General features: G+C 39.9%; 1 protein-coding gene across 1 annotated transcript in view; it reads right to left on the bottom strand.

Annotated features, from left to right (window-relative positions):
• The window catches only part of KAL1 (Kallmann syndrome 1 sequence), a 145,002-nt gene that overhangs the window by 124,306 nt on the left and 2,034 nt on the right, over window positions 1-18,662 (bottom strand). The window lies entirely within an intron of this gene.

The raw sequence follows: 18,662 nt of genomic DNA, 5'->3' as shown, positions 1-18,662 counted from the left end.
TCCCCTCCTCAGGAAGCTGTACAGAGCAGTGAGGTTGCCTTCAGCCTCCTTTTCTGCAAACTAGACAAGCCCAAAGTCCTTAGCCGCTCTTTATAGGACATTCCTTCCAGCCCTTTCACCATCTTTGTTGCCTTCCTCCAGACGCATTCAAGGACCTTCACATCCTTCTTAAATTGTGCAGCCCAGAACTGCACACAGTACTCGGGGTGAGGCCACACCAACATTGAATACAGGCGGGATAATCACCTCTTTTGAGCGGCTGGTCATGCTGTGTGTGATGCCCCCCAGGCTGCGGGCTGCCCTGTTGGCTGCCCCAGCCCACGGCTGACTCGTACTGAGCCTGCTGCCGACCAGCACCCCCAGATCTCTTTCTGCAGGGCTGCTCTCAGGCCACTCCTCTCCCAATTTATTCTTGTGCCCGGCGTTATTGCCCCAGGTGCAGAATCCGGCATTTGGACTTGTTAAATTTCATCCCATTAATCATAGCCCAGTGCTCCAATCTATCTAGATCCCTCTGCAAGGCATCTTGTCCCTCAAGAGAGTCAGCAGCACCTCCCAGTTTGGTATCATCAGCAAACTTGCTAACAGTGCATTCAACTCCTGCATCCAGATGGCTGACAAATACATTGAGTGGAACTGGCCCTAGAACCGAGCCCAGAGGAACACCACTGGTGACTGGTCGCCAGCCAGATGTAGCCCATTCACTACAACCCTTTGAGCTCTGCCCTCCACCCAGCGCACCGTGAACCCGCTCATCCCACAGTTTCTCCTGGTCTGCCCCTGACGCTGGTCCATCGCTTGCTGTGCCTGGGGCTGTGGATGACCCTGTTACCAGCACCCAGCTCTGCCCGTCCTGTACAAGCCCTTCGGGGCTGCTCCCCTCGCAGAGGCCACGGCGTGCGATGGGGTCACCCTTGGCCTCCAGCTCCACACCCACGGGGAGCAGCCAGCCCTCACTGAGCCTGACGGCAGGACACTGTGTTTTGGGGTCTATAATAACATCTTCATTTTTTGCTGATAAATAAGAAATGTCCTTAGACTTTGATCTAGTTAGCAAAAGGACAAAACAAAATTTCAACAACAAAACCAAATAAAGATCACCCACATCAGGCAAAACAACAAAACATATAAAACCTACCAAAACAAACAAAAAAAATCACTGCACAGGACTCTAACATGAGAAAAGGTAAGAGAACAAACACTACTTAGCAGATATTAGTCACATTGTTTAATATATTACCATCAGACACTTGGATAACTTTATGATGAGCGTGTTTTACAAAACCTTGTGTAGAAATAGAGCATTAAGCTTAACTATCTACATATATTTCCTCTGCCATCTTACAAGTACATACAACTCTTTTTATTAACAAAAATAATTAACTGAGCAACAGTATTCTGAAAAGGAAGCTGAAGGCAAGAACACACTTTGGAACATACACCTGGAGTTCTTCTGTTACTGTAACTAGCCACTGTGATCCCTCACAGATACATCAAACTTACATCCTCCTTAGCAGAAGCCATTTCTATTCCACAAATGTTTAAAGTGCAGAAAAGAAAATGTTGGTTACCGGTTAACACAAAATAATTAAGTTAAAGAGGTGACTGAATGTAAGAAATAGTTACAAAACTGATCAGCCTAACAATTCATTCTGGTGACATAACTGCAGTTTGTAAATATAAACCAAAATTAAATTATCATGGGTAACAGCTTGACTAGCACTGCAGTCTAATTTTAAACATCTGGATTTAACACCAGAAAATGGATATCACAAATAACTTTTAGAAACTCTTAGTCAGGTTTCCTTTTGTATTTACACTAATGCTGCCGTCACCTGTCATGTGCTAACTCCTATCACAATGATATGGTGGGTCCTCCTGTAGATGAATGGGTACAAATAGAACAGTATTGGCCTAAACCTTGCGCTGATATTTCCTAAACAGTTCATGCAAAGTCATCTTCAACCTTCGTTTCTATTACAGACAGTTTTCATTAGAGTTTACACTGAAATATTTAAAGCCACAACCGTACATGCACCAAAATGAAAACACAGAAAAAACATTAAGATCAGAGTAATTACAAAAGAAATTAAGGAAAATCAGAAACTATCACCTAAATCATGAGACACAACAGTATTCATTCTCTGGCTGTCATCATTAGTAGGTTCCTAGAAAGACAGTCATCAAAATCCAAAGGTCATTACCAATGAAACAGCAAAAGATCAGTAGTTTTGAAAATACAGACTACGTAGTGCTTGGATTAAATTTGCATCTCAAGTATGGAACACCTTTTCTCTTTTTACAGCAGTGTCTTCTCAAATGCATAGAAAAACCTACTAGATAAACACAAGCTGTAAAAACAAATGAGCCACAGGAATCCTTGTGTCTCCACCACACTTGTGAGTTATGACTGCCTTCTTGTGGTTTCGCAGACTTCACTCTTACCACTTCCAAGACTGATCTCAACTGAGGTCTTATGCTACTTAGCAGAAGTTTCTATCGATCTGTAAAAGAATCCAGATGAAATAAACTTCACTTCACTCAGCAACAGGAGGAATTAAATACACTGACACTAACTTGAAGATAGTAAAATTAAATATGGAATCTCACACTAAGGCATATACTTTGGGCCAAATCCTGCACACATTTCTTGGGGTTAAGTAATCTCATTGAAGTGAACAGAAACTAATCTAATAGTATCAATATGGGAAGCAAAAAATAGCTTGTTGACTGTTTGTAGGCTCTATTTCAAAACCCCCACCCTTTCAAAATGCTAATGTCCCTTTTTTGTCATGTCATAAAGTAGATTTGCTATACAAATGAAATAATGAGACAATAAAAGTATAAGCCAGCTCAAGGATGTGACAGAAAAGTAGCCCACTGGGAAATTAACACCAAAAAGAACAAAATACATTCTAAAAACGTAATGTTTACTTATGCAAAATACAATATGAATGTAGACATACATGACCTACTTTAGTGTACTTGAAAAAACATGACTGATTTACCAAAAAAAAGTAATATTCCAGGTTTCAGAAATGTGTGCATGCTCCTTTTAATGCTGATTGGACTTTATAAGTGAAAATTGTAGTCCATATTACTATACTGTATAACTATAAGATTATTGGTTAGTTGGGTGATTCCCAACAGCATGTGATGTGGTACGTTTACCACAGGTGGCATTCGCCTCTGCTTGCCTGCACTGCCCGCCAGCTGATCGTTCCACGATCAGCTACAAACACTCCAGGGTGTCTCCACACTAGGAAGTCATGTGAACCACAGGAACACATCTGTTGAGCAAAACAACTGGTGTCGATGGACTTGATGTTTGCACTACACATATGCCAACTTCCCCTTTCCCTTTTCCTTCAACTAGTCCTAGTCCGGTCCCATGGACACAATGCCCATTAGTTGCTAAAGCACATTAGGTCCTCCTGGATCATCTCTTCCAGTTATGTTCATCCAGAAGAAATCCACTGCATGAACTCTCAGATGGGTCCATGATGTGAAACAAAAGATGATCATGATGCTCGGAAGACTCACTCCGAAAGCAAACTCTGATCCATGTTAAAACACTAATGTATAGATGCATCTCAGACACTTCTAACACCTCCCACAAAGACACAAGAGTATTAGTTCAGTGCTTCCTGCTAGACTAGATTTTCCTCAGTAGCCACACTGTTTCAGGGCCATTCAGGGCAGCATTCCTTTCTGGACTTGAGAAATACTTAGGGTTCTGGTGTCTCATGTCCTTAAGAAACTAAGCATAAAAAAAAAAGAGTAACAACCACACATTTTCAGATCATCTAAAATGTCCATTATAAACTTAACTTTACAGTCTTAACTATAAACTATACGAACACAGGATATTCCATGCACGTTGCATTGTCATGGAGTAATTTCTGATTACAAAACTGCTAAATGCATTGTATTAGATACTGGCCATGTGATGTTTTACTGTATTTTCTCCTATTCTGTTCTGGTATGTATGGGAAAGACATCATTATATACTACACTTGTATCTTTGTCAAGAGTATGTATACACACCTGCCCTTAAAACTTAACAGCACTTCAGTACCCATGTCATTATGACTCAATAACAGGCACCATCAAATTCCATGCTTACACCCTTGTACTTAACATACTATTTCCAATATAACTGCATGAAATTCACATGATAATTTTCAGGAATGTATTTCCTTTCTCTTTGGCATGTGTTATTAGTTTACATGATACTAAATATTTCAAGTAGTAGCAGCCATATCCACCACAAGCTGATGGATAAATATATTTTCATTTCCCTTTAAAAGAAAAACAAATAAATGGATAAATTCCATGCAGTACCCTTCTCAACAGAAAATATTTGTGACAAATATCCCCTATCTTATTCCAATTGCCTTGATATATTACTATAAAATTTATCCTCTTTGATCTGTGAAAGGCAACAAGCTCAATAAACATCATTGCCAATATAAATACTTTGTTTCACTATCCCAAGTTCTTTTAATGCTGTAAAAGCATGTAGAAAAGTATAATCTCAGCAGTAAAAAACAGCACAAATAATAATCCTACAGATTAAATATGCAGTCTAAAATTTGACTATAATTATACATTGGTAGTTCCACAGACCCAATATTTATAAATAGTTTTCTCTACAAAAATCCTATTTTAGAAGGATTACTGAATTGCATAGCAAAGCTCTCAAAAGCAACAAGTGTCAAAATTAATACAGTCCTTGGAGCTCTAACAGATGGTTAAAACAGACTTTGGGGATTTTTTCCTATTTCCATAGAAGACCTGCCTCAGTGAGTGAAGTGCACCTCACCAGACCTGGGATTTCCTAGAAACGTTTGCAAAAGGGTTCTGTGGTCATTTAGGAGTTAAAGAACTGTCCAAATTAAAATGACCCTTGGACTTCTAAACAGAACAGCCCATCTTCAATCTGAACAAAAAGCAACACGATATTGTTGACATACACTCGGAAAGCACTAATTCAAAGAAACATATGTCAGCCACCCAAAAAAAGCTTTCACCACAACAGTTAAAGCAGCATTTCAGGAAGAAGTCTTATTTCCCAGACATATTTTAATTGCTACAGTCTTTCCATACATCTGTCTTCATTGTAGACATTACAGAAAGACAGACAAGATGTAATGGGTACAGTTTAATTAGCCAACTTTATTGTCGCATCTCTAAAGCACAACCCAACAACAAATCACACTGTGCAAGTTAACACTCTTCTCTCCATTGCTCCTATCAATTTGTCTCTCCGCCTGTCCCTTCCCAACCCAGCTCTCACTTCTGCAGAAAGCCAACACACAGGACTGCCACATTAAGCCGATAACAAAGACTAGTGGATGCCAGTTGCATACTGGTCAGATACCAGATATCACATCATGTAATAGATGTCCTCCTAATTGTATCACGTAACAAAGAGAAGTTGTGACCCCCTTCTCCTGACCAGCTCAGTGCTGCTCTCTTTCCCCAGCTCCCTGACCTGTAAACCCTGCTCATATTTGTCTGCAGACCACATTTTTATTCCCATCCCTTTTTAAGGAACAGCAACAGCTCCCAGAACAGCAAGTGTTGCAATGACATTGTGTTGACAATGGATGAAAAACAGGCATCGAGTGAAGGAGCACATAGAAGGGTGGGTGAGTCTTTCCCTTTCCACTTGAAATTTAACATGCCTGCTAACCTGATCCTAGCTGGGATCCTTCACTCCTGCAACACCAATAGTACATTCCTGAGAGAAGAGCCAGCCTTTTAATACAGGTTACAATAGATACAATCCATTTCTTCCAGTTTTCTTAGAAGCTTTTTCCAGTTTGTTAAGAACTCTATGCCACAAGAAACATATATTGCATGGGACAATTGCTGCAGTCCAGTCTTATAGACCACCCTACAACCAACCTAAGATTGTGAAAGGACCAATGAGAGGGAGAGGAAATCAACATCAAATTCTATTATTTGAGAAAGATATAACATACTAAAACTACTTATACAGTTCAAGCTACAGGGATATTAACTGGATTTTTCTACAATAACAATCTTCAGTGGAAGATTTACGTTGCCTCACCATATTGTCATAAAACTTTCCACAAACATAAAAGCCTTTCATGTGCCAGCTTTCTAGAATACAGTCTGATAACTAGCTAATGAAGACATACCATAAAAAGAAAATAAATCTCTCTTCAAGGCAGGACTGAAGCATTTGTCATTAACACGTCTGGTTACCGGAGATATAGCTGTTATGCAGAGCAATCATCTCCTGACAGGTCCATCATGTTTCAGACCTTTCTGACATCAGGTGAAAGAGTTAAAAATTAAGACAGATTAATTTGCACTGAAGTTATTGAAAGGCTTGTTAACATGAGAGATGTCAAAGCTCAGCCTAAGTCCCTACCCAAGCCACGGTATCTTAAAGCCTCCAGTTAATGTAAACAATTGGATATGGAATTTTCATAGAATTCCACTGCAAGGATCACACTGGTTCTGAAGCCTAGCATTTTCTTTTATATCTTTGATCTAAATTAACAGCCACAAAAGAAAACATTGTAATATCTATCCTTAGGCTCATAAAATGTGGACAATTAAGGTTAACACCAGTTGTCAACATCTTGTATTATCAGCAGGCTTTTTATATTAAAATTTTGTGTCTCTTTCTTAAATCATCTATTTTTGCAGAACTGACAAATATCTCAGTTCTTTCATCTTTGGTAAGTCTCAGATACTGGTGGCATGCTCTAGGAATTCTATCCCAATTACAATGTTTCCTTCCACTTTACCAGCCTTCTCACCTGTGTAAAGCAATTAAGAAAGACAGTGAAGCGAAGTGGGTTGTGGTACTACAAATATGTTGATAATATTCAAGTTTCTTTTTCATTGGACTGAGGAGCTCTGCTTGATTTGCTTTCTCAGTGGGAAGGTCATGGATGAGAACAACTTGACTGAGGCTCGATCTATAACAGATGGATCTACTGGGTATGAGTAAGCATCTTAGGGGCATGAAAATTTGACATCTGCTCCTATTATTAAGAGGATAAGCCATGCCTGTTGATGAAACTTACAGGGATGCTTTGGAATCCCTGCGGGCACCTGGATACATAGAGTAACAATCAGTAACGGGGCAATATCTCATTTTAAAAAAAAAAAAAAACCACCATATTTTTTTACTGTCTTTAGTAGTACTCAGCTCTGGTTACATCAAAAATTGCTTTTACCTTCTCTTACCATCTGAAAGAATCTCTTCTAAAAATATCTTAATTTGAAGTCAAGGTGCTTTGCATCTGGCAAATAACTGGCAATTCAGTTTTACTTTGTCCTAATGGCATACTATGATTTACTACCGCTCTGAATTGTAAAGGATAATGTCAAGATGCAGTAAGAAGGTATTTAACAAATTCAAGTTAATTGTCTTTAAACAGCATACTGGGAATTTTCCTGGTTTTATCTATAAATTCTGAACAGACATTTTCAGTACTTTTGCACTGGTCTAAGCTTATTTCCGTTGAAACCACTGGATACATTACTATCAACTGTAGCGATATAATACTCAGGCCAGCAATGAAAGCTCCTGAAAAATCCTGTATTAAACTATTAATCATATAAATGGAAGAACTGATAAATATCAGTCAGAAGGCTGAAAGATCTCCAGCTAGAGAAAACAACATAGGCTTACACTACATTAACGTGTAAACCTTTTTAGTCTTTAAAACTACCTGTGAATCATGCTTTCTATCCCAAAACAAAGACAGTCAGTATATTCTTTAGGAAATTCTAAATGTTCATTCCTTTCTACAATTTGGAAAATGGCTAAGGTTAGGTTTAACTTTCAAGGTTAGTCCACATTGCTGCTCTCTTTTTCTACTTAAGAAAAGGAATGTTTTGAACACTGGAAGAAGGCTTGAAATAATTATTATTTGCTGTTGCACATTTATCACCACTGTAATTACAGCTTTGGTGCTGTCCAGTGCTCAAATGGATATGTGTGTGGTTCTATGATTAAACTAAATCTTTCACAAGACAAGCTAATATGCTGCACGTGCAGCATTGAATGCATTCCTACTCCACTTGGCCAATGAGGATCCACTGGATGGAAAATGCATTAAATTTACCAAAAGCCTACTGTCTTTCACACTGTTTATTCAATTTTTTAACTCAAAGAAAAAAATCCAAAAATAAGCTGCTAGCTGCAAAAATCTACGTCTTCTTTCCTTATTTATTCTGACAAACATGTCCCATAGCTGCTACTAAGTACTATATGAAGAGTGACACACACCTCGTTACTTGCATGATTTTTACCTCTTTGTGTCAGTTTGTCTAACCCCAAATGTTCCTTCCACCTACTGCAGATCCAGACTGACCAGCGCTTGGCTAATTCATGATCTCAGTTCATAGTTGCATAGAAAGAAATCTCAAAACAGAAGCAAGCCTCAAGCTCTTCTAGTTCCAGTTCCCTTCCCAAAATTGCTAGATACGAATCAAATGTCAACATATTATACAGTCTTTGTGACTAAGAAAAATGCGGGCAGGTAATGATGTGATTCATTATTGTCTAGCTGTAGTTACATAGTAAAGTGATTTCATTGTTTTCAAAGGAGCTATAACCATCACTTAATTGAAAAAAAACAACAACTCACCCTGCTGAATTAGTTTCTATGTAGGAGCACAAATCCTGAAAAAAATCTACAAACAGTCACTGTATTAGGACACATCATTATTAATATTAATATTAATATCACCCCTTCCTCAGCATTCAACTATTTGCTGCCTCACATATCTGTTCATCCATGTATTAAATTCCGACAAAACCCAAAGTCTTCCAGCAAGTGAGGTTAAGAAATGAATTTATAGCATCTAGGTCCAAAAATGCCCTGAGGCCTGACTGGAAAGTTCCAGTAGTACAAAGAAATCATTAACAGTTAAAAAGCATTATCAATGAACTACGAATGATGTATAGCTCTAGATCTATGGCCTAAATCACAAGATGAGAAACCATGTTCATGTATGTGAACTGTGATTATTTGTGTTCTTTTTTTAAAATATAAGTTAATGTGAAGGTAACTCCCCTAAAGACTAATCCATAAAAAAGAAAAACAGAACTATGCTTATAAATTCTTACAGAATGGCAAGGAAGGTTGAACTATGTTTGCACTGGATTAAATGAGTACATTATTCTCACCCAATCTTCACCATCAACCTCAATCTCTGACTCTCTGGACAGAAGACATTTGTTCCAAAGCAATCTTCTTATTTCCCTCATATTATCTTATTACAGGATCCATGGCAGCTGGATTGCAAGGCAGAAAAAACAGTCTTCACTACCTTGGCTAGGTTTGCAGTTTGAGTTGTGACCACTTGAGAAATTACAGTGGCAGCAGTTTGTCAAACTTCTGACTTGAAAGACAACACCCTTGCAGTAGATGGTGCACAATGTACTGCCTGGGGAGGCCACTTCACCTTCTCTACTGTACGGGAATAAAATTTAGGTACAGCTCTTCTCTCATCACATGACTTTACTCCATATGTGCAATACAGTAAATCCAGCACTTCTGAAAATGCACAGAACACATGCATAAGAAGATTGAAGAATTGGGATTGCTATTTAATTCAGAATAAATGTAAGTAAATCACAGTATTGACTCAAGAGAGCAGGCTGCCATCCCCATAACATATTTCTGGTTGAAAACTGTCCAGAAAGTAAGTTTGTAATGTTTGGAGAGCAGCAATTGGTCAGAAAGTCAAAGTAGCCTGTTCCTTTGCCCCTCTTTTCTCACAATCCATCAATGTGTTTAAAGTCTTTAGGAAAGACAGAAATGAGGAGCAAGCTGCCACCACCAGGACACACTCAGCCCATAAACTGCCTCCAGACTCCCAAGTTATTTTTAGGAAAGGAATGAAAACGAGCTGAAAATAAGCCAGCCACAGGTCAGCAGCATTACCTGGACAGGCTGCACACTTGAGCACCCCTGGTCTAGAACAAACTTAATGTTTATTTGCCTGCATTGGTATACAAGATCGGAGCACAAATTAGCTAGAACTTTGTGGTGAATTTTCTTGGAAGTTTTACCTGTAACTAGACTTTCCAATGAAGACAGAAGGATCTTCAAACCACATTTTTACTAAACTACAAACAAGAAAAATAAACCTTTTTAAACCAAGTAAAACTCCGTGCAGCTGAGAAAGAACAGAAATAAAAAATACTTACAAACAACTCTTCCTAGGCCCATTGTGTCTGTTCTCTGTTTCCAGTCTTAGTTTCAATTAATTGTGTCACAGTAAAATCTACAGTCCCCTCTACTCCTAGACAATTTCTCTTCCCAGCATTGTGTGCCTGCCGGAGGTGGCCTATCTCCAGCTTTCTCCCTTCTGAGACTCTGTCCCTTCTTTTGCTTCTCCTGCAAGTTATGAAGCCATGCCTTCCTCAGGAATCTCAGCTGCTCACCAGGGGAGTCACTCCCTTTGCAAGCTTGAGTCAACTCAGTTCTGTTTTAAAGGAACATAATGTAACATACAGACCAAGAAAAAACAAAGCAGTGTCCATAAAGGTATAATAAGCTATAGGGTGGGTTTTTTTCTGGTGAAACACACGTGTATTTTCCTGTATTATATTTTTACATAACTTTCATGTCATACCTCTTTGACAGTCTAAAGACACATTGGTGAAAATATGGTTCACAGAAGTCAATGGAAATTTGATAAAAACTTTGGGCTGGGGTTGTTCCCCAAATCTGGAAATATCTGATATTCTTTTTGGTGGATGGAAAGGAATATGTGATTCTTTTTAATCAGAGATGAAAGGAACAGCACTCTACTTTCAAGTTTAAAAGGTCCACTTACCTTTCAACACCCCCAGTTCTCCATCTTCGTGTCCTGGGATCTCTTGGACATTAAAAGACTAAAAAAGGGATACAACTAGAATTGGGATACCAAGTTCACAGCACTCTTCTTCTTTGTTGACAAGGGCTGCATGGACCTAGTGTTCATACACGGACCTGATCCAGCTGAAGTCAACAGAAGGCTTTTCATGGACTTCAAAGGTTTTTGAAATATAAGGCCTTATAAGGCTCAGCTGTGGGAAAGGTCAAAAAATGAGGATTCTTGGTGTGAACCCCTAGGCAAGTGCTTTTTTGGAGCAAGGTTTGCATTTGCTAGGCACTGACTACTTAATATCAATACGAATGTGTCTTTCTCCTGTATCATATTCCTGATACTCGGTCAATAATTGTATTTTTTATCTTTAAAAATATGAATGCTAAACAACAGCACTTTCTTTTTCTGTTTACAGAAGTTGGATATGTACTCAAATCCAGATAATCACAGAAAGCAAAAATTCACACAGAATAGCCAATCGAGATGTTGATCAGCTTGTGAATAATAATCTCCATTTGTAGACACATATAAATTCAGCACTCAGTCTTAAGAAGTTTGCCCTTTGCAAAATGACAAATGTTCAGCATCTGGGAAATCAGTCTGGTTTTCAAGCCATCTCAGAAATGTATTGGGGTTTTTTTTTCCTTATAGGACACTTATTAAACCAAACACATTTAAATACAATTCAGAACACTAGTTAATCACAGAGACAACCCATATGCAGGCAATGAATAATGTTTTAATAATAGTTTTAATATGAACACTACCTAGCTTATAACCTTTCACTCTGTAGTAAGTGGATATATGTTTGAATGGAAAAAGGATTTACATTTTAGAACTCCCAGTGTTTTTCTTTCAAAAGTTTTCTAATGCTTTTCAAGAGCAACATTTCCTCCTCCGCTCCGGCACGTGCCAGTGACATTGAAACTATGCTTTGCCAATATTCTACACATAAAACATCTGCCTCAAAACATACTAGTTACATTCCTATTTGTTTTACTGCATTTGGTATCGGGCACATTTACCAAATTAACAGCAAGTTTTACTTTATGAAGAAGAGCAAGATAGCATAAAGATTTTTTTTCTAATATGTAATATCCACAAGTAAAATGCGAAAAAAGTATCTTGGCAACCCTTACTGTTCAATACAATTGCTCTCCATTTGCTTACATTTTCATACAGTTCATTTGACTTGTATTTAAAACTTACACTTGAGGCACAGCCAAACATCCTAATTTGGGAAAACAATGGTCAAGGTGAAGGCCCCAAACCTGAGTCATCAAAACCACTAGAAAATAATGACCAGGCTCTGTAATCCCTGCACTCATTATCAACTGCGCAAGTCCTCACTGATGCCAAAGAGATTTGAGTTTGTTTATAAGAAAGTGAACACAACTCCCACTGAAATCAGGGAGGTTCATATCAGACTAGGATACAATTGCAAAGTCTAACTGTGACTCAATTTCACAATATGGTGAATAATGCAAGTGTTTTCACTAGATGCAACCATCATTATTCAAAACAAACCTTTCGTCTTCAAAGATTTTACGTAAGATCATGTCAGAAGATCTGTGCACCTCTTGTTCATGACAGCAGATCTCAATAATAAGAGCACACCAAATGCCAGAACAATTATCCAGTTCATACGCCATATGAACAATAAAGACAGAAGAATGATTGGGAATTTTAACAAGTTTTGAGAAAATCATGAAGTAATGACAAATGTTTAAATTTGTCTGTGGAAAGAAATTAACAGCAGTGTGCTTTATGAGACACATGAAAGTCAGAATTATTTAACACAAGGACTGTTTTTGGAAAGGAGATGAGTACTGAAATGGCAACACAAGCAGATGGCACATGTTTCCTAACTAGTAACATGTAGAAAAGATTGTGAACATGTCCTGAAAGATCTAAGCAAACTTGGTGCCTGGGCAGCCTATCCACTGGAACTGAAACATTCCGGGAATAACACACTACGTATCTACTACATTTCATTACAAAAGTACTACGTGTCTTTTCAAAAGATTTCAGGAAAAATAATTTACAGTTTCAGAATTATTCAAGACAGTTACAATAAATGGTTTCTTCATGACCTCCATCTTCTCTACAGCAGAGCACAAAGAGGCACATGCACCCTAGACTTTCAGCCTGGCCTACCGCTTTCCCATCTGGAACCGATTGCAGATTTTTGCAGGTGCAGTCACTTCGGAGTTACAAGCAATCTGAAGGCAGATGTGCTGGCATTTAGACAACTAGCTGCCTGACTTGTAGGTAAAATCTGGTATTGGGTGTCTAGAGGTAATCATTTGCACACTATTTGCTTGCAGATATAAAACCTGAGAACCTTTTATTATTTATTTAAAAGAATTGCCTGGTTTTCCTCAAAAACTTCAGTTGTCCTGACAGGCAACAGTCCATCTATAACAGTGAAAACAACCTCCTACCACCATATAGTTATCAGTCATTCAATATAACAAACTTTTAAGGCCTTATGTTCCCTCTTACAGCTATTAAACATTACACAACATATAGATCTATTAGCTTAAAACAGTGTTTTTCCACCCTTTCACCCCAATAATTTTAAGATAGCCGTAGCTGATCTAGCTTAGTACTAAGTACTAATTCCTAGTACATAACTATTAGATTTATACTAAATCACCCTTACGAGGGGAAGTTTCTCAATAATTTCCCTTCCTATATCACAAAACTGGCTTACCATTTGAGGGATGTCTATGCTGTATCAAAAGTTTCAACTGTAACTCACACACTATTCAAATAAGTTAGCTTAGGTATGAATACAGAACTCCTGTGTGACCAAGTTCATCCACACTGATGCTGGTATGTTTTTAAATAGTACCCATTTTAACGAGTTTAAACAATCTCTCATGAGCCTATTCAAGCAGCAGTCACAATTCTTGATCACACTACGTGTATACATCACAATGTACCTGGACTTCCCTCTTAAGAATAAAGAAATGGATTTGCTAAGATTCAATTTACTACTGAAGACCACCTAAAAAAAATATATATATTAAAACTACAGTGAGATGTACCGATATCTAAAAATATGGGGAAAAAAAAACTAATCTGATTTGATTTAGCGTTAGCATTTTACTTTTAATGCACTGACAATCATAAATGGTCATATATAAACTAATGTAAGAAAATGTAAATAGTGAAAGTGAATGTAGAATTGAGTACCAATATTTAGCAGCCATTGTATCTTTAAAATGTAACTGTTCCTATTCTCTGTTCTAGTCACTCCTCCACATCTGGAGTGCTAGGTCCAGTGTTGGGCTCCCCATTACATGGAGAGACATGGACTTAGCAGAGCAAGTCCAGCAAAGGGATTGTAGCATCTCTCCCATGAGAAGAGGCTGAGAGAACTGCGATTGTTCAGCCTGGAAGAGAAAAGGCTCAAGGGGTTCTCATCAATGTAAGTAAATACCTGATGGGAGGGAGTAAAGAAGATGGAGCCAGACTCTTCTCAGTGGTGCCCAGTAGCAGGACAAGAGGCAATGGGCAAAAATTGAAACACAGGAAATTCCATCTGAACATAAGAAAACACTTTAAACGCCTTTTTTTTTCTTTTTTTTCCCTTTTTTTTTTTTTTACTATGAGGGTGGTTGAACACTAGAAGAGGTTGTCAAGAGGTGCTGTCCAGCCTCAACCACTCTGTCACTCTGTGAGCATGTGGCTGTTGCCTCTCTCTGTTCCTGTGACTCTATACCACAAACACTGCCAGTCAATTTGACTGGCAACCACCCCCAAATTCTTGCTGCAGCCATTCTTCCATCCTGTGGCACGTTCTACCACCCTCTCAGCTTTTGACCCAGTAAACAAGATTGACACCACCTCTACCTTAGCTAACTTGTCAAGTTTCACATACCAAGCAGGAAGACACTTGAGAGGTCTGTAACAGATGGCAACTAAGACAAAAGATCCATGAGTTCACAGGTCCGAGTAAACACTGTTTGCTCTCCATAACATTTTTACGCTCTACCTTTAGCCTCTCTCCTTACACTGATGTTCAAGCTCTTATTCACAAAGAAAACTTTTAATCATGCTGTTTTCTGAACATGGCTCAGATGGCTGGCAGTAGAGGTTAAAACCCAAACTGTGTTTTCACTCAGCTTGAAAACAGAACACTAAAGGTCACTGCCAAGTCTGCTCCCCCAAAATGCAAGGAGTTCATCCACAACTAGTATCACAGATGGGAAAGGCTACACCCATAGACAGTAATGCAAGGAATTTAGTCTCACTCCACTAAAACAGGCAGGTTATATAGAAAAGCCCTAGCTAAACTAATGTGGGTATTCAAGCCTTTTTTCCAGCTAACTATGCAAGGTCCCTACTTATATCCATACCCTCTTCAGGAGTACAAAAACTTGTCCAGTAACTGTGACCTCATCTTCATGAGGGTTTTACCTACTGTACTAGGTTACTATAAAACCAGATTCACAAATAAACTTTGGATACATCAGATTAGAATTCCTAACTTTCTCCTGTACATCAGCTAAAACACTGACAAGGGAACTGCCTTAATAGCCTTAATAAGAAAATGTTAAGGGAAAGACTGTATCCACTGACATCACTCTTCTTTACAGCCTCGGTCCCTGAAACAGCATGCCTTCTTCCACACAGGATTCACAGTCTTGATGATGTTTTTTGTGGAGCCAGACACCTTAGCCCTTCCTTTCATTCCAGACTAGAGGAGGAATCGCCCTTCCCATCTTATAAGGGCAGCTTACTAATACACAGGCATGCTCTTTTAGACACCAACCAAATGGGTACAACGCTGATTATAATATAATCATAATTATATATTTATAATGATTATATGATTATAATATAATCATAATTATATAATTATAATCTTCTCCACCATAGGCAGGCCACTTGACTTTCATGCTCTTGGTTGCCAGACGAACACTCTCACCATCCTCCCCCGTTCAGGTGATTTACAGAAAGTTTTGCCAGAACAAAGCACAGCGGTAGGAACTCTACTCTGTCAGTGCAGTCACCCAGCAGCATGGACGGGTTCCAGTGAATGCTCCAATTGCTCCCTCATACATGTTACACAACAGTCATTGTAAAACCCCGGTCTCAACACCCAAAATAGCTAAAAGTGAGTACCCTAAACATCAGGCTAGAGAGACATGTTCTCTTTGCCCTACTCTTTCTGGTCACAGGTCAACGAATGCTTCATTCAGTGCTCTCCAGTGGCCCAAGTTACACGGTTGGGATAAAAATGCTTTCTCTCATCTGCAAAAGTCCAAAGTAAGCTAAAGCTCAATGTTGCACACACTCCAGGAAGACAGAAGAGGTATGTTGGAGTCCCTTCATTCATAGATTAAACATCATTCCCTATCGTGGATGAGTATGTAATTAATATGCTGTTATATAAAAGAAGAAACCACTATGACCCATTCCACTTACATTTTTTGTTTGTTTGCTTTTTTTTTTATGAAAGGACTCTGTGCCAGCAAGTTCTGTGTGAAACTTCCCAACCTGTAGATAGGCCATAGATTGATATAAGATGTACTTATTTCAATGGGCTGTAAGATCCATGTGGTGCGGTAACTCTCATATTAATCCCAAATGTCCTTGGGTGTAACCTCTACTTAGAATTCCCCAGCACTCCCAAAACTGGAAAACTCCCCTGGTCATGGGAATTGTATAACAAAAAGCAGGTATCTGTGCCTCTTCAACAGACTTTCTGAAGATCACATTCTTTTGACTTAGGTGATTAATTCTAGCCCACATCAATAGTGTACATGGAAAAAAAAAAGAAAAGCAAATTATTTGACCTGTACATCAGTTAAAATAATTTCATACTGAGAATGCACCTTTAAAATAGGCTTAGAACTGCTTCCCAAATGTAAATTAACAAATAGATTTTTTTTAAAAAAAAAAAAAAAAAGAACACCTCTCTTGACCCTTTCACAAACAGGGACGGTAAAGAAAAATGGGTGAAAATTCTCTGTGGGGGAAAATGAATTAAAATCTGTTGTGAGCATTTTGGAAATTTGAAAAATATCAGCTGGCATTCAAACAAGGGAGCAGCAGCAGGTGCAGAATTAATCCTGATTTCCTGTTCATACTACCTCATTCCCTCTAAAAGGTTGTTCGTGATGTGGTTTTAGTACCGTGAACTACGTGAAATGAAGTCTCTCTGAAGCGTTGGGGAGGCCACCTCCCATGAACCACCCAGCTGCTGTCTCCCTGACACCCCCCGCACTGAGGCTGTACCTAAAGCAGGGCTGGGAAATGAGCGGGTCAGTCTTCTTTCAATTCCTGTCCTAACTGGGAGACACTAGAGTTCCTTCCTGCTCCAGTTGGGACGAGCTAGTGTTTAGTTCGCTTCAAAGGTTGAATCAGATTACAAGATAAGTGGGCATCTCTGAAATGAAAAGAACACCAGAAATTGCTACCAGTTGAGATGAAAATGGGGGGGGGGGAAGGGGGGTTAAAAGGAGGGAGAAGAGAAGGGGATGAAAGGAACATCGTGTCCTTTAGCCCTCATGGAATAATATGGCCCAGACCTGCACGTCCTACAGTCCACGGTGTATTATCGGTCTCCAGCGAGAACATGGGATGTGTGCTGTACTCTAAAACTCTCCTCCCTTCCCTCATTAAAAGACAATGGAAAGCTCAACTTTTATAAAGGAGAGCACTTTATCTTCCAAACATTACAGTCGTTTCATGTCTAGCAGGAGCTTAATCCCTGGTAATTTAGATAAATTACCGTGTGCTTTAACAGGTTGGGGTTAAAACCGCAAGATTTCCAACTGATTACAAAAAAACAGCCAGTTATCAAGTCCTAACTGAGTAATTTGCAGCTTATTTCACCCTAGCTAATTAAAACGTAATCACTATTGTTTGGCAATGTGCATCCTGTCAGCAGTTTTACGTCGGAAAAGAAATCTTGCCAAGAAAACGCACCAAAAAAAAAAAAAAAAAAAGCCTTTCACGGGGAATTGGCTTGATCTAAACTGCCTCTTCAGCCACCGAAACTGTAAACCAAGTAAGTTACAGCCGCCTGACAACGCCATAAAAAAAATCACCAATCCCTCCCCGAGATAACGAACTGTTTGAACGGGCTCCCTCCTCTCAAGCCGTCCCGTGAGGCGGACACCGCGCTGACAGCGCGTCCCCGGGGCTCCTGAGCCCAAATCCCGTTACAGGCACCGACCGCTGCCGCTGAAGCGGAGGCACGAAGCCCTCTCCTACGCCGACTCCTTGTTTCTAAAAGCGGGTTATCCTTAAGTATCCCTCTGCGCCAGCCCCTCAGCCCCGAACGCTGCTTCCCCTCACAGATCGGCCCGGGCGGTTCCGCTCTCTGACTGACAGGAAAGCCCGCGGCGAACGAGGGCCGCGCTCCCCGCCCGGCTTCCCGCCCGCTGCGCTGTGGGGACGGGGCCGTCCCCAGAGGCGGAGGCGGCTCCCTGCCCGCCGGGCTGGTCAGCCCCTCTCTCCTCAGAGGGGCTTGGGAGGGCGTTCGGGAGGGTTTCCATCGTTCGGGCGGAGTCGGCTGGGTGTAATACTTGCAAGGGCGTAGAACAGGTGGGGAAGGGAGGAGGGAGAGGTGCGTGTGGAACTGGAAGAGGGGAAGGGGGCGCAGGCACCCGCTGCTCTTCACCACCGCCCGCGCTGCTCCCAGCGCAGCCGCCTGCCGGGCTCACTCTCCCTCACTTCGCTTCAGACCCCGGCGGTCTCTCGCCGCTCCGACCCCATTTCCCCACTCCCGCTAGCCAGAGACGTGCCCCTCCGTTTCAGAAAAAAAA

The sequence above is a fragment of the Haliaeetus leucocephalus genome, unplaced genomic scaffold, assembly GCF_000737465.1.
Source record: "Haliaeetus leucocephalus isolate CR32 unplaced genomic scaffold, Haliaeetus_leucocephalus-4.0 Scaffold795, whole genome shotgun sequence".
Taxonomy (NCBI): Eukaryota; Metazoa; Chordata; class Aves; order Accipitriformes; family Accipitridae; genus Haliaeetus; species Haliaeetus leucocephalus.
This window is presented reverse-complemented; position numbering and strand designations above follow the sequence as displayed.